Genomic DNA, 14,611 nt, shown 5'->3' on the forward strand with positions numbered 1-14,611 from the left:
GAATGTCTGGTCAGTAGGACCTTCTCCCACTTTTTGGAGACAAATAACATACTGGAGGAGCAACAGTTTGTTTTTCGACCTGGTCATGGGACAGAATCAGCCCTGGTTGTGGTGTTGGATGACCTTTGGATGTGGACGGACAAGGGTCAGTCAGCAATTTTAATCCTGCTGGACCTGTCTGCCACATTCGATACAGTGAACCATGATGTTTTGCTTTCAAGGTTGGAGACGTTCGGGGTGAAAGGAGTAGCGCTTAGGTGGCTGCGATCTTATCTGTCCGACAGATGGCAGGCCTGGCACTCCCTCCATACCAATCTTAACAGGTGATTGTCCTACATGGGGTAATGCAGGGTTCGACAATCAGCCCCATTTTGTTTAAAGCTTATATTCAACTCTTGCTGGGAATAATCAAAGTGCATAATATCAGCGTGATTAATTATGCTGATGATACACAGCTTTTAATATCCCTGGATGGGGCCCAGGCGGACTCACTGGACGGCTTTCTTGCTTGTATGCGTAAAATGGCAAAGTGGTTGATGGAAAACTTGCTCCATTTTAACAGTGGGAAAACGGAGATTCTACAGTGCAAGGTGGGGGGGGGGGGGTCACCCGAAGTCTGCCAGTAGACTTCTGGCTTCTTACATCAAATGGCATACTGACACCAGTGAACACAGTGCGTAACCTGGGGGTCAGTTTTAATGAGAATCTAAACCTGGAGACCCACACTAACTAACTGGTGGGAAGCTGCTTTTCTTTAATTCGAGGTCTTCGGAAGGTGCTGCCACTGCTATCTGTAGTGGCAAGAACAACGATAGTCAGAAGTATCATCCTCAGCTGCCTGGATTACTGTAATGCCCTACTTCTGGAATCTCCAGGATACCTGATTGCCAGACTGCAGAGTATCCAGGCAGCAGCAGCTAAGTTAGCACTCTCCCGAACCAGTCAGTCATCAACAACACAAGCACTGGCGGATCTACATTGGCTCCCAGTAGCTCAAAGGATTCTGTTCACATCACTGTGCATCGTGTTTAGAGCACTTCATGGACAGGGCCCTAAGCCACTCCAGGACAAGTTTAGTGGTACAAGCCAACCCGGACTCTTCGCTCCTCTACTACCAATCATGTTGGAGTCCCTAGTATAAAGAGGGTGATCCTGGGAGGAAGAGCCTTTAGCATGGCAGCAGCTCGCCTTTGGAATGGTCTCCCCCTTGAAATCAGGAAAACACAAAGTCTGCTGCTGTTCCACAAAGAAAATTAAGACCTGGCTCTTCCCTAGGGTGTAATATTTTCTTCTGAGGGGTAGCAGTAGATTTCTCTGAATGGTATGCTCCTTCTTGCGTAGCTGACAGTTTCTTTTCTGGTTTATCTTTTAGCACCAGGATGCGGTGAATGGGAAGCCAGTATAAGTTCTTGAGATTGTGAGAGGTGCGGGCTCTAGGGCCCAGCATGAGAATGGGTCTAGCTGAAGCATTCTGCACAACCTACAGTTTGCTTAACAGACATTCTGGGAGGCCCAAATAGAGGACATTAGCATAGTCCAGTATTGAGGTAATACGAGCTTGGACCACCATCCTTCTATGGGAGAGTGACAGAAGAGGTAGAAATTTCCGGAGAATTTTCAAAGTTCCATAGCAGGTTTGTGCAACCAATTGAAATTGATTGTTCATGTTCAGTGAGTTGTCCATTTTTACCCCCAAATTTCTGGCTACTCCCATTTATTTGGTACTAAAGTGGACACTTCATTAGAAAAAATGAAGAACACCACTGAGGTAGCCAAACCTATGGGCGCGCTACAAACACATCCAATCGTGGATCATTTTGCGGATCCTTTTATAGTGGAGGTTAAAAGTCCATTTCTACTGAAGGGTCCTCTATCTCATATAGATGCAAGAGTCAGTCACCTTCTACCAGAGGTTATTTTTAATGTGGATTTTGTGGAAACAATGGCAAAGGTAGAGTGAAAGGTAATACACCCCAAACTTCCCCAGCCACAAAGAAGAAGTAACTTGTTTCCCCTTTCCCCTGATCATCTCACACCTGTTGGGGGACGTCTCCCTCAATTTTTCCCAGTCTGGATTTCAATCACATCGGACAAATGGGTTTTACAAATTATCCAATCTGGTTACTGCCTGGAGCTTACAAGCAAGCCTACAAACATTCCACCACGAACACACCAACTATCTCCATAACATTTACACCTACTCAAACGAGGTACAATTGCTTCTGGAAAAAAGAAGTATAGAATCCATCCCACTACAGTATCAGGGGATAGAAGTTTACTCTATTTATTTTCTAATTACCAAAAAAGGACGCTTCTCTGAGGCATATATTAGACATCAAATAATTAAACCTCTACATTCAATCAAATCACTTCTATCCAGTCACTCTCCAACAGGCACTTCCTCTGTTACAACAAGGCGACTTTATGGCCACTCCGGACTTAAAGGACGAGTTCTTCCATATTCCAATACATCATGCTCATCGTAAATACCTCAGGTGTGTAATAGTTGGGCAACATTATCAGTTCAAGGTATTTCATTCAGAGTAACTACTGCTCCCAGAGTATTTACCAAATATCTAGCAGTATTCGGTGTGCATCTGTGAAGACAACATGTTCATGTCTTCTCATAAGGAGCAGGTGGCCCCATGGTGAGCTCCTCTTTTCATGTGTTGAATCTGCTGAGACAAGTATTTCCTTTCCTTCCAGACTCCTCATGGAAGACTCCTATTCAGACACTAGTTCTGAGTTGACTCGACTACTGTAATGAACTGCAGATCTCAGCTAACGAAGCCTCACTGGACCACTTACAGGTAGTCCAAAATACAGCATCTCTTCTGGTATTAAATGTCCTTAACAGATCACCCTCGATTCCACTGCATCAGCAGCTGCACTGGCTTCTGGTGCACAAACAAATAAAATTCAAGGTTTGCTGCATCGTGCATAAGGCGGTGTTTGGTAATGACACAACCTACCTTGCGGAGACATTTAACCAATACACTGCCCTTAGGGATTTGAGATCTGGCTCTAAATACCTTCTTAAAGTCCTCCAGATTTACAAGTCAAGAAGAGGTGGGAAAGCTTTCTCATATCTCACTTCTTGGTACTGGAATTTGCTACCTATTACACTGAGGCAATGTCCGGACCATCTTCAGTTCAGAAAGTTCCTGAAATGTTTCTGTTTTAGACTCCTTTTATAGTGCCAGCACTCTCATGTCTGTCCACGAGTGCAGAGATAACTCTTCAGGAGTGATTCAGGCGCTATATAAACTCAATTAACATTAACATTTAGACGACTGGCTTATCAAAGGCAGTACTCTCTCAAAGTGGCTACAGAACACTCAAACAACAGTATGCTTACTGAACAACCTTGGATTTACAGTCAATCTGGAAAAATCCCATCTTCAGCCCACAAATACACAAGCATATATAGGGGCCACTCTGGATGCACAAAAAGCTCTAGCCTATCCCAATCCAACCAGAATTCACAATATGCAGGCTCTTGTTTCCAAATTTCAACCCAATCACCCATAACCAGCTCCGGAATTCATGTAACTACAAGGAATCATGGCTTTTTTATCATGATAGTTCCTTATGCAAGACAGCAAATGTGTCTTCTTCAAGAATGCTTAGCACATGAGTAGAATCAGTCTCATGTTCTATTAACAGATATGGTGTTGGTGGACGGCCGCATTCATCGCTCTCCGTAGTGGTGGAATCCATGAAACCTTACAAAAGGGCGGCCTTTCATCAGCCTGATTCCACAGACAATGCTAACAGAAGACACATCGCTCATTGGTTGGGGAGCTCATCTCCAAACTCACACAATTCATGGATTGTGGAGTCAAAAGGAAAAGCTTCTCCGCATAAATTGTCTGGAACTGTTATTTTTAGAGCGCAAAGCCTGCCAAACTCACCTTATAGGCAAAGCTGTCCTGATACGCACAGACAGCATGACAGCAATGCATTACATACAGACTCATGGAGAAACACACTCTCTGCAACTGTCACACCATACACAAGACATTTTGAAAAGGATCATTCCTCACAAGATTTATCTCTTAGCGGAACATATCCCAGGAGTTTAAAATCAGATTGCAGATCTCCTCAGCAGACAGAGATAACACATTTACAAATGGGAACTGCACCCCCAAGTTATTCTCCCCTTTTTTCAGAAATGGGGCTTTTCAGACATAGATCTGTTCGCCACGCACCAAAACGCAAAATGCCCAAACTTCACCTCCAGGTATCCACACCCGTTATCCAAGGGCAATGCTCTATGGATGAACTGGCTAGGGATATTTGCGTATGCTTTTACACCTCTCCCACTCATTCCACTAGTGGTTCTGAAGCTCAGGCAAACATCCTCACACTAATCCTAGTAGCTTCCACTTGGGCTCGACAACCTTGTTTCACTACCCTCCTAGAATTATCAGTAGTTTCTCATCAAAAACTACATCTCACATCCAGTCTCCTCATGCAGAGCCATGGAGAGATATGACATGCAGATACAAAACCTCTCAATTTTGCGATCTGCGACCTGAAGTCACCAGACTGTTTGATAATTATTAAAGAGGCTAGGAGACCTACAACAAGAGCTTTTTTTGCAGCAAAAAGGAAGCAGTTTATTATTTATTGTAATAACAACCACACCAATCCACTTGATGCAACTACTCAAAATATCATTTGTTATCTGCTACATTTACAACATTCAAAGTTAGTGTATGCGTCTATAGCAGTACATCTTGCTGCAATAGCTGCTTATCATTAAAATAGAAAATACCTGCCACATAATGCCCGCTATTATAGCTTTCATGGAAGGACTCAAAAGAGTTATTCCGACAAGACTTCTACCAGCCCCAACGTGGTATCTTAATATTGTCATTACCAGGCTAATGGTCCACCATTTGAGCCTTTACATAAATGTGAACTGCAGTTTCTCACTTGGAAATTAGCTTTCCTCATTGCTATCATATCACTCAGGAGAGTGAGTGAGCTTCAGGCATTAACCATAGAAGAACCATTTTAAAAGTACACCTAAATTAAGTGGTTCTTCGTACAAATCCTAAATTATTACTTAAAGTAGTTTTTGCCTTCCACATCAACCAATTGGATGAGTTGCCTGTGTTGTTTGCTCAACCAGATTCTGTGTCAGAACGTGCTCTACACACTTTAGATATAAAAAGAGCATTGATGTATTAATTAGAAAAAACAAAATCCTTTCATAACACTAAACAACTCTTTACAGCTTTTGCTCTTCCACACAAAGGCAATTCCATTTCTAAATCAGGAATTGCACAATGGATACTTCAAAGCATTCATATATGTTATGCAAAAGCTAAAAGAACGTTACCAATTCCCCATAGAGCGCATTCCAATTGCAAACTTGGGGCCACTATGGCTTTCCTAGGAAATAGTCCCATAGATGATATCTTTAAGGTTGCAACATGGTCTACACCACACATATTCACAAAACACTATCGTGTTTGCCAGACAACAAGCTAACGTATGCCAGGCAGTCTAACGTACACCATTTCAAATGACTTCAACAGCTACAGGTTAGCCACTGCTTTGGGAGATTACTGTTGTATAGTCTGTGCATAGCATGTGATCTCCAGCTCACTTGCCTCGAACGGAAATTGCTACGTACCCAGTATGAATCTGTTCTTGACATGTAGATTCACATGCGGCCACCTTGCATCCCAGTTACCTGTATCTGTTCCAGTTCTCTCTTACTTTGATAACTACACACAGACACCTATATTCTACTCTTACTTACTCCATTCTCACCCTCTGCGGGAAAACAATCTAACAATGGAGTCGATGCACATGTGCCCTATCACCGAATGGCTGGAAAGACTTCTTTAAACAAAAACGAAGTACACAAGTCCGGGCCCAACCCCAGATGGTTATCTATGCATAGCATGTGTCTCTACAGATCTACATGCCAACAACAGATGCATACTGGGTAAGTAGCATTGTCTGTCTCCTCATTGCACCATAGTTGAGTACTGTACCATTTTAGTGTCACCCCCGATTTTCTGATTTCATTAAATCTAGGATGGCATCAAATGTAATTGTGGATGCACATAACTACTCATGCATAACGGGGATGCGCCGGAACGCCAATGCTTCAACCATCAAATGCCCACTACTATGAATTCTTAAGCAACGTGGCACAAGCCAATGTGCTGCATTATGTTTATTTTAAAAGGTTATGCATATTACCCCTTGCTTGGTTTTGTAAATCTTCCTTAAGCCTTTACCTTGTTGACACAAGGACAAGGCAAAGGCTTAGTCTTGGCACTGCGCTGAATCCCGGACCACGGCTCAACATCCTGAAAATCTAGACAAGTCACTTAACCTACCCATGGATGTACACATCGTTCTTTTGCAAAGTGTTCCAATGCCCTCAAATCAGGTCCGCACAGCATGAAACTGTGAACAAAAAAAATACTGTAATGATACCAACCAGAAAGACATCTACTAACCTTGAAAGGGAACAGGGAAGACTTGTAATTATGACCCCAACAGTCTGAAGGAATTTAACATTTTTCACACAATATCTTGTTTTTTCCAAATGTATTAGAATCAGAGAATATCAGTATGATCCACTGCACATGGCCACTTTCCTAAAATAAACACATGGACATCTACCTTAATTAATGATCCAATACATCCAAATTAAGTGTGGCTCCTGTGTTTATCTTGTTATGTAGTGTATGCCTCTTGATGATAATGATACCATTGAGTTTATTTACAGAATATCTGCACTCAATGTGACTAGCACTTTTCTGTCTTATGATTGACTGTATACCAACCAATGTTTTGCTTTTATAACCGAAGTTTCACTGTTATGCTTGTCAATAAAAATTGCATATTAACCCACAATGTGCCTTGACTCATAGGCCATACTTCCATGGGTCTGACTGTACTGCATAGCATTCATTTTGTCAATATGAGCAACATGAAAGCCTTTGATAACAAATATAGATATTCTTTTGGTATCATGAAAACATGATGTTATGTTTTTTTTCGCAAGGGACCATGAAATACAAGTGGGAATTCAAATGGTTTTGAAAGTATCAAGATTTCACAAGCTTTTTAGTGAAGGAAATATAATAAAAACAGAACAAAACATATTCTAATATTTGCACAGAACTTCCCTTTAACCTGTCAAAATCTTCACTGCACCACTGGTTGTACATATAAATTTAGAGAAGTGTCTATGATAGGTTCTAGGGAGGATTTACATTCTCGTTAAATACACAAAGAGAAGTATCTTCAGGGTTAAATGACTGTTTCCATAGAAAGACAAAAACAATTCTGAAGAAAAAATCAAATCCTTAAAAAATGGTCATGCTTTACAAAAATGAAAAAACTATTTTCAAACTCCAGAACTAAACACTGACATTGACAAAATTGAAAAAGCAATCTTATGAAAGAAAGTGAAAAAAGATAATGAATAAAATACCTTAAATGGCAGAATTAGAAGGGAAAAATAGAAAGAGTACATGATAAAATAAGACTGTGTATCAAATGCCTGCCATAGTGTAATATCAGACTTTTAAAATAATGCACATAATTTAACTCTTGCCAGTAATGAACTGGATAATTCTTAGTTGGCGACTCCGAAGGCTTAGATGGCAGACAGCTGCAGCATATGTCAACTGACACCATCAGATTAAACTCTCCTTTACCTTCAAAATGTGCTCTGAATAAATAATTTCCACCTCACTCCAAGTCTGTCCCAGCAACAATACAACAAGACTTATGATCGGATTTAATTGAAGGTTTGAAGAAGGCAGAGTTAAGGGACTAGTGTGATACATAGTGCTATAAGGAGGAGCCGGAATGGGAATGAGACAAAGAGAATTATACATGTATATGAATGGAGATGAATTATAGATAGAATAAAATATCATCTGCTGTACATTATAAGGCTATTACAGGTCACAGATTCGTTTTATTACCAATAGGCATGGAGGCCAAAGTCAGATATGACATGCAATATAACTTTAAAGAAGGTAACTTATTCCTTCTAATTCTACATCACACCATCATCATTTCACAAATTTCTTGCCTTATTTGAATCTTGCTGTTTTCATGTGAAAGAGAATGTATGATGTAGAGATGATGCATAAAAGAAGAATCTGTTGTATATACAAAACTCAGTTAGTAGTATTTTTCAAAACACGTTACAATTGTTTTTAATATAAATCATATTACTTAAAATGTTGGAGTTTAGAATGAGTAGTACCATGAAGATCTCCTTTCAGCTAGCCATTGCTCATTAACAAAAACAGTTCATACAACTAAAAGTCAGTTTTTACTTTTATTGTTTAAATTGTTCATTTCATGATGCTCCATGAACTGATTTTAAACTGCATTTATGGCATCAACTGTAATGAGAAAACTATGTTTTTTATACTGGGATTAAAGTTTCCAATTCAGTATATTGATACTGAAACTGCAGTTGTTAAGAAATGACAACTATGTGCATGCATGTGCATGTTTGTGTTTGTGTTACTTTCTTTGCGGGGCCTTGGGCATGATGAAACACAACAACTTTGCAGATTTGTTTACTCAGGCCCCCATAAGAGAATGTCTTTAAAAATACAGAAAATTACTTCAAGAACATCTATGTCAATTTTATTTTAAATTTTTAGCTATTTTTAAAATACATTCTCCTGCCTAATCTACTCATCCCTCATACGTCCCTGCCCCCCATTCGTCTAAGGCCTCACAGCAACAAACTGAGAAGACCTCGGCAACGAGCCCCCTGCAGGGTCCATTGGGCATTGCAGTGCCGGCCCAATGAGGAGCTTCCCTATGATGCAGCTTGACACCTTTTGCAGTGTGTGAGGGCACTTGCTCCTTTTCGGAGCTATCCAGTCAGTCAGTCAAGATATCTTTATTCGGTTTTTAAAAAACCATACAAAGAGAGGAACAATAAAATACATTTCATATGACATTTTTCATAATACACATGATATAGAGATCTAGCAACAGTTTTAAGATTTATAATAAACAGTTAAAAAATGTGTTTGACATAAGTAACTAATCTTGACAGACAGCTTTCGCCCTTGAGGCGGCTACCAGAAATTTGGCAACGCAAAAAGTAATGTTGAGGTTAGGTAGTAGTTGTAAGAAGAGCAAAGCCGGTCTCACCTGGGTGAAGCCGGCTTCCTTGAGAATTGGCAACAAGAATTTTTTCCTAGGCTCTAAATATAACCCACAAAACATAACAAAATGCATTGTATCTTGCACTGAGAACTGGTCGCAGCTACAGGGCGGGGCTAATTCTAGTTTCTGCCACTTATTAAAAGAGCCTAAATAAAAATGCAGCAAATTAAATCTAAATTTGGTTAAAAGAAACCGGTGAAAGGGGAGTGTAACGAAACCAAGATATGGCGCGAGTGATGGCGAACTAACCAATAGGCAATGATCCCTCACTGCCGGCTTTGCTAGTTCACGTTCTTCACGGCATATTTCCTTCCTTCCCATGAAGGACTTCTTGACAAAGTCGAGATCTTGGATCCTAATGTTCTCCGGAGAGGTAAAAAGCTCCGGGCGGCCTAAGTCAGAAAAAGCCCTGGCCAAGTAGGCCAGCCAAGGAATCTTGTTAGATTTATCGAGGGACAGGACATCGGTCAAAATCTTGTGGTTTAATGGGAGTTCTTCGTTCATCCATATTTTTAACCAAAGAATCAAAGGGGCCATGCTCAACTTATCTGAAAGAAACTGAAGGCCAACTTCTTTATGTATAGAATACGTTGGGGTGGACTGGGGTACAGAGAGTAGGGCTCTGATGAATCCATTCTCTGCTCTCTGAATTGGTTCCACATTTACATATCCCCACAATGCGGAACCATATAGTGCAATGGCCACAGATTTGCTATTGTAGATTTTTAAAATGGCTTCCATAGGCCTGGCCCCTAGCCTACCAGCAAAGCTCAAGAGTGCTGAGGATGATCGTGTCACGGCCAGCCTCTTAGCTCTAACCTGTGGACCCCAGGTCCCTTTCTGGTCAAACAATATACCTAGATAAGGAAATGTGGATACCCTAGAGACCAGGTCCCCCTGCAAATAAATGTTTTATTTCTCTTCCTACGACACTCTAAGCCCACCACCATTGTGTGTGACTTGGCTGCGTTTATTTTAAGATCTAATTGGTCCATAAACGCACCAAAAGCATTCAATAGGCGCTGGAGGCCAACTCCCGTACGGGCGTTCAGCACGGCATCATCCGCGTATAGGAGTGCCGGAATCTTTGTTGCTCCTACACGCGGGACGTCGGCTTCCTGCCCCTCTAGGTGCGCACCCAGGCCATTGATGTAGATGGTAAAGAGTAAGGGGGCCAAAATGCAGCCCTGCCGCACCCCCCTTAATGATCTAAAGAGAGCAGTACACCTGCCCTCGTTCGTCACACGTACACTCGAGAAGAGTTCTTGGTGCAGGGAGGCCATAAAGGTGACCAATGCCTTATCAATACCTATCTCCAACAGAATGGACCACAACTTAGTCCTATTGACCAAGTCAAATGCCGAGGAGAGGTCCATGAATGCGAGATACAAAGACCCCTCCTTAGCTATAGTGTATTTGGAGATGAGCAGATGTAGGTTAATGCACTGTTCAATAGTACCCTTTTTTTCCCTAAATCCATATTGGATTTCGGACAATCCACCACAGCCCTCAACGTTCTCCCTCAGCCTAGATAAAAGACCTCTACCTAAAATTTTTACTGAGGAATCCAGAAGGGATATAGGCCTGTAACAGCCTATATCATCCCGCTGGCCTTTTTTAAAAATGGGAACTATGGTAGAGATGTTCCATGATGCAGGTACAGGGTTACCATTAACTGCATTAAACACATTTGCCAAGACTTCGGCCCACAGTTTTGGGGAATACATAAAGAAGTCGGCAGGCACGCCATCAGGGCCGGGTGCCTTGTGCTTCGTAGTGGACATAATGGCTTTCTTCACCTCGTCTCGGTTAAAAATGATGGGGCGGGTGGCTGATCTTGTCAACAGGGCGTCTTTAGTTACGTCAGCAGTGTCCCCATAAACATTTTTAAAGTGAGATAACCACTTTTCATCAGGAATAACGCAGTCCATAATATCATTATTGTCATCTGAGAAGAAGGGCTGTTTAATAATCTCCCAGAATTTTTTACTGTCCTTCAGGACTGCCGCCGAAAGGAGGCCCTCCCATGCTTCTTGTTTAATGGTATCCTTTCATTTTTTTATTGCTGATTTATAAATTTTCCTGAGTCTGGTAATCTCACCTTTTGCCCTAGAAGTGCTTTTTAGGGCTGCCAGTAGTGATCTGTGTGCTTTTGAGCATGCTGAATCGAACCAGCGCTTATTTCCTGGAATTACATTTTTAGTCTTTACCAAGCGGTCCTGTGACACCTGCCCACATATGGCCTCGAAGGCCTCTACAATTTCTTGACCCTGTACACAAGGGTTATTACAGACCTCAACCTGCCCCTTAATCTTGGAGAAGTTTTCAGCATAGAATTTTTCCGGAACCACCTTTGCCCATTTCATGCGTCTTCCTTGACCAGTAGTCCTCAGGGGGTGGGCGGTTACTTTCAGTGGAGATGGTCCTATGTTGCCTACCCAAGCCACTTCTAACTCTACCGGGTTAGAAGTGGCTTGGGTAGGCAACATAGTACCATGAAGATCTCCTTTCAGCTAGCCATTGCTCATTAACAAAAACAGTTCATACAACTAAAAGTCAGTTTTTACTTTTATTGTTTAAATTGTTCATTTCATGATGCTCCATGAACTGATTTTAAACTGCATTTATGGCATCAACTGTAATGAGAAAACTATGTTTTTTATACTGGGATTAAAGTTTCCAATTCAGTATATTGATACTGAAACTGCAGTTGTTAAGAAATGACAACTATGTGCATGCATGTGCATGTTTGTGTTTGTGTTACTTTCTTTGCGGGGCCTTGGGCATGATGAAACACAACAACTTTGCAGATTTGTTTACTCAGGCCCCCATAAGAGAATGTCTTTAAAAATACAGAAAATTACTTCAAGAACATCTATGTCAATTTTATTTTAAATTTTTAGCTATTTTTAAAATACATTCTCCTGCCTAATCTACTCATCCCTCATACGTCCCTGCCCCCCATTCGTCTAAGGCCTCACAGCAACAAACTGAGAAGACCTCGGCAACGAGCCCCCTGCAGGGTCCATTGGGCATTGCAGTGCCGGCCCAATGAGGAGCTTCCCTATGATGCAGCTTGACACCTTTTGCAGTGTGTGAGGGCACTTGCTCCTTTTCGGAGCTATCCAGTCAGTCAGTCAAGATATCTTTATTCGGTTTTTAAAAAACCATACAAAGAGAGGAACAATAAAATACATTTCATATGACATTTTTCATAATACACATGATATAGAGATCTAGCAACAGTTTTAAGATTTATAATAAACAGTTAAAAAATGTGTTTGACATAAGTAACTAATCTTGACAGACAGCTTTCGCCCTTGAGGCGGCTACCAGAAATTTGGCAACGCAAAAAGTAATGTTGAGGTTAGGTAGTAGTTGTAAGAAGAGCAAAGCCGGTCTCACCTGGGTGAAGCCGGCTTCCTTGAGAATTGGCAACAAGAATTTTTTCCTAGGCTCTAAATATAACCCACAAAACATAACAAAATGCATTGTATCTTGCACTGAGAACTGGTCGCAGCTACAGGGCGGGGCTAATTCTGGTTTCTGCCACTTATTAAAAGAGCCTAAATAAAAATGCAGCAAATTAAATCTAAATTTGGTTAAAAGAAACCGGTGAAAGGGGAGTGTAACGAAACCAAGATATGGCGCGAGTGATGGCGAACTAACCAATAGGCAATGATCCCTCACTGCCGGCTTTGCTAGTTCACGTTCTTCATGGCATATTTCCTTCCTTCCCATGAAGGACTTCTTGACAAAGTCGAGATCTTGGATCCTAATGTTCTCCGGAGAGGTAAAAAGCTCCGGGCGGCCTAAGTCAGAAAAAGCCCTGGCCAAGTAGGCCAGCCAAGGAATCTTTATCGAGGGACAGGACATCGGTCAAAATCTTGTGGTTTAATGGGAGTTCTTCGTTCATCCATATTTTTAACCAAAGAATCAAAGGGGCCATGCTCAACTTATCTGAAAGAAACTGAAGGCCAACTTCTTTATGTATAGAATACGTTGGGGTGGACTGGGGTACAGAGAGTAGGGCTCTGATGAATCCATTCTCTGCTCTCTGAATTGGTTCCACATTTACATAACCCCACAATGCGGAACCATATAGTGCAATGGCCACAGATTTGCTATTGTAGATTTTTAAAATGGCTTCCATAGGCCTGGCCCCTAGCCTACCAGCAAAGCTCAAGAGTGCTGAAGATGATCGTGTCACGGCCAACCTCTTAGCTCTAACCTGTGGACCCCAGGTCCCTTTCTGGTCAAACAATATACCTAGATAAGGAAATGTGGATACCCTAGAGACCAGGTCCCCCTGCAAATAAATGTTTTATTTCTCTTCCTACGACACTCTAAGCCCACCACCATTGTGTGTGACTTGGCTGCGTTTATTTTAAGATCTAATTGGTCCATAAACGCACCAAAAGCATTCAATAGGCGCTGGAGGCCAACTCCCGTACGGGCGTTCAGCACGGCATCATCCGCGTATAGGAGTGCCGGAATCTTTGTTGCTCCTACACGCGGGACGTCGGCTTCCTGCCCCTCTAGGTGCGCACCCAGGCCATTGATGTAGATGGTAAAGAGTAAGGGGGCCAAAATGCAGCCCTGCCGCACCCCCCTTAATGATCTAAAGAGAGCAGTACACCTGCCCTCGTTCGTCACACGTACACTCGAGAAGAGTTCTTGGTGCAGGGAGGCCATAAAGGTGACCAATGCCTTATCAATACCTATCTCCAACAGAATGGACCACAACTTAGTCCTATTGACCAAGTCAAATGCCGAGGAGAGGTCCATGAATGCGAGATACAAAGACCCCTCCTTAGCTATAGTGTATTTGGAGATGAGCAGATGTAGGTTAATGCACTGTTCAATAGTACCCTTTTTTTCCCTAAATCCATATTGGATTTCGGACAATCCACCACAGCCCTCAACGTTCTCCCTCAGCCTAGATAAAAGACCTCTACCTAAAATTTTTACTGAGGAATCCAGAAGGGATATAGGCCTGTAACAGCCTATATCATCCCGCTGGCCTTTTTTAAAAATGGGAACTATGGTAGAGATGTTCCATGATGCAGGTACAGGGTTACCATTAACTGCATTAAACACATTTGCCAAGTCTTCGGCCCACAGTTTTGGGGAATACATAAAGAAGTCGGCAGGCACGCCATCAGGGCCGGGTGCCTTGTGCTTCGTAGTGGACATAATGGCTTTCTTCACCTCGTCTCGGTTAAAAATGATGGGGCGGGTGGCTGATCTTGTCAACAGGGCGTCTTTAGTTACATCAGCAGTGTCCCCATAAACATTTTTAAAGTGAGATAACCACTTTTCATCAGGAATAACGCAGTCCATAATATCATTATTGTCATCTGAGAAGAAGGGCTGTTTAATAATCTCCCAGAATTTTTTACTGTCCTTCAGGACTGCCGCCGAAAGG

This window comes from Lissotriton vulgaris, chromosome 3_1 (assembly GCF_964263255.1).
Source record: "Lissotriton vulgaris chromosome 3_1, aLisVul1.2, whole genome shotgun sequence".
In the NCBI taxonomy this organism is placed as follows: Eukaryota; Metazoa; Chordata; class Amphibia; order Caudata; family Salamandridae; genus Lissotriton; species Lissotriton vulgaris.